General features: G+C 33.3%; 1 long non-coding RNA gene across 1 annotated transcript; it reads right to left on the bottom strand.

Annotated features, from left to right (window-relative positions):
• Window positions 1-709: 709 nt before the first annotated feature.
• Window positions 710-2,740, bottom strand: LOC137821728 (uncharacterized). The gene is made up of 4 exons (XR_011082872.1): window positions 2,656-2,740; window positions 1,222-1,323; window positions 1,055-1,135; window positions 710-825 (listed from the first exon to the last, which is right to left on the bottom strand). It is a non-coding gene; the product is annotated as an uncharacterized lncRNA (long non-coding RNA).
• Between the last annotated feature and the right edge of the window lie 305 nt (window positions 2,741-3,045).

The following is a 3,045-nucleotide window of genomic DNA, read 5'->3' as shown; positions in this document are numbered from 1 at the left end:
CTTGTGATTTTAAGTTCTCAATCCGAGTGGTAGATTAAAGGATTTAGGGTTTATCCTATATATATTATCATTATAAAGATAGAAATGATAGTTTATGCTACATTTGAAAGGAACATCTATCCTTTATTATCTTAATAGAATAATCATAGTAGGAGTATAATTCTTATATTTCTTTTTCTTATTGCGTTTATTCTTTTTCTGTGGCTGACAACTTGACAATTTAATTATCTTTATAATCTTATTTTTAAAGTAACTAATTTGAAAACTATATTTGATAATAAATAATAGGCTTTATTACTTCTTTGATCCATGTATTGAAATTTATCAAATGTAGTTCATATATTATTAAAAGTTTCAATTCAATATCTCAATTATTTATTTTTAATTGCTTGCTGTAAAAAAAATCTTAATTTTTAAAATATGAATTTGATTATTTTTTTTTATCAGCAAAAAATGAATAAATATAAAATGGGACACTTCAAAGATGTCTCAACCCGTATACATGAGATATAAGTGCTCCTAAACAAGATGAATTGTGGCTCTTGAGTACCAACTAACACCTTCAGAGCAAAATACTTGTTTTGCTACTAAGGTCTACACACTGAAAAACGGATGTGGGTTAGAGGATAAATTTGCACACATGGATAACGAGGAAAGAATCAATTTATTCAAGATAACGATCCGTTGCAAATGAGTGACAAAGTACCAGAGTTGCATAAAAAGAAACGAGTTAAAAATCATCATTGACCTGAATGTTAGGAGCAAAGCCACCTTCGTCACCAACATTTTTACTGCATCTTGGCCACTTTTCTTCTTAATCACAAACTGAAATAAAATGAGCATAGCCTTTCGTTAATAACTAAGACACAGTAGTACATATCTACAATCAAGTTGACAAGCCATCACAGCATGAAAGCATTCATAGATAAGCACCAGGCCTAAGAAGCAATGAGAACTTTAAAACGTTATCTATTACATTAAATGATATCCTAATTTGGAAAAATTTTAAAAATACATGTGGGAAAAACTAAATGGATGCAACATGCAAACTAACCTTCAAATTGTGATATACTTCTACGCCCCTCTTCACGGGTTCCTTGAAAGAGGAGGCTCCCACAGGAAGAACCATAAACTCCTGCATATTCATAGTATTACATAAATATTAGAAACACATGTCTTGCTTCACCTCTCACAGACAGAAAAAAGTGTTTAAAATCATGCCTGCATAGCAAGTTTGTTTCCAGCATGTGATCCACCATTAATGACATTGAAAGCAGGAACAGGCAAAACCAACTTTTTGTTACCAAGAAGATTTGCAATGTGCTGCACCAAAAGAATGGAATGCCATGTCGATATATGAAAACTACAAGATAAAGAGCTTAAGGCTTAGTTTTACCATAACACAAATTGATGGCTCTGGCAAGGGATTGACCTGGAAAATTTGTGGTGTGAAGTTTGGTTAGATAATGTGCTATTTGATAAAGTAGTTACCGTAAATTTTTTAGGCTTTCTGTGATGTTGGTGCAACCTTGGGATGCTGTTCCAAGTGGCTCTAGCTACATGCTTAGCTCCTCTTGCAAGCGTGTAGTTATAAGCCATAAGAAGAAGTAACTATGTGTTTTGTATACGGGTTGGGATATCCCTAAAGTATCTCATTTTATTAATTTTATTCATTGCTGATAAAAAAAATAAAATATGAAAACAACAGAAAACCACATTCAAATAAACATTCTATCTTTGTAAGAGAACAGTTGTACACAATGTGATGGTAAAATAAAACCTAGCTATCTTGTTAATCTTTAAGACCGGGTTTCATAAAATTTAGGTGGATTGTAAAGAAAACATCAAAGTAGCAAATATTTTTATTGTCTTTAGACATATCACGTATTTATACAAACTTTCAGGACAGCTTCAGTTACACAACGGATCTGAAGGACCAGTTACATCAAAGATATATAATCAATTTTTATTTTTTTTATCGACAATAAACTATTAAATTAAATCGGTTCACTTAAGGGGTGATCCAACCCTTGTACATATAACAAAAGATAAAAGTTCATTTCCACCATCGTATCTAAAATTCACATATTAATCATCTACTTCCTTTCCAATACTAATAGCTATAACTGAAGAAAAAAACAAATAACACACCAGTATTAAATCGAGTACATACATACCAAAGGTTCAAGACACTATTCAGAGAATGAGAAACTCACTGACGGTATCTTTGAGTTTATCCAAGACCAAACCTTGACCTGTGCCAGAGAAAATACTTCAGTACGATCAACCACTCCTCCTTTAAACAAACAATTATTCTTGTGTCTCCAAATCTCACTGACCAAAGCTATCCAGATATTACCCATAGTAAGATTAACTGAATGAGGTGCATCCAAAATTTTGAAGTGTTCAAAATGTAACCCGGGAATGATAAGATCAACCGAATTAATTCCTAACCAGTCATAACATAGGTTCCAAATTTGACAAGCTACCCTGTAATCAAAGAATAAATGATTTGTTGACTTCTCTGATAACCTGCATAAGCTGCAAAGATTACACTCAATCTGTATCCCTCGTCTCACCAGATTTACCTTGGAGGCTACCTTGTTTTCAATCACCCTCCAAGCTAATCAAATGCCACAGTTCACGAATAATTACCTTGTAAAGAGGAATTTTCAGAACGCTGGCACCAGCTTTGCAGACTGCAAGAGATACTGCCAATATGGCACTTGCTCCAAGCTAAGTTAAGCAGATTACTTAAGTTAGGTTCAGTTAGTCTCCAAGTGTATCTTTGCCTATATATTTCATAACTCTGTATCAGTTTACATTGAAGTGAATATATGAATATTTTACTCTTTTATTTCTCTATGCCTCCACTCATTCTCTCTCCTATTAACATGGTATCATGAGCCTTTTTTTTTTACACATGTCTTCATCCCCAACTGCCTCTTCTTCCTCTTCTGTTTTCCTTTCATCTTCTTCTCCGATGGCCTCTGTTCAGCAATTCACCACTCCCATAAACCTCAAACTTGATGAAGACAATTTTGT

This window comes from Phaseolus vulgaris, chromosome 9 (assembly GCF_000499845.2).
Source record: "Phaseolus vulgaris cultivar G19833 chromosome 9, P. vulgaris v2.0, whole genome shotgun sequence".
Classification (NCBI taxonomy): Eukaryota; Viridiplantae; Streptophyta; class Magnoliopsida; order Fabales; family Fabaceae; genus Phaseolus; species Phaseolus vulgaris.
The sequence above is the reverse complement of the archived record's forward strand: the minus strand, read 5'-3'. Positions and strand labels throughout refer to the sequence as shown.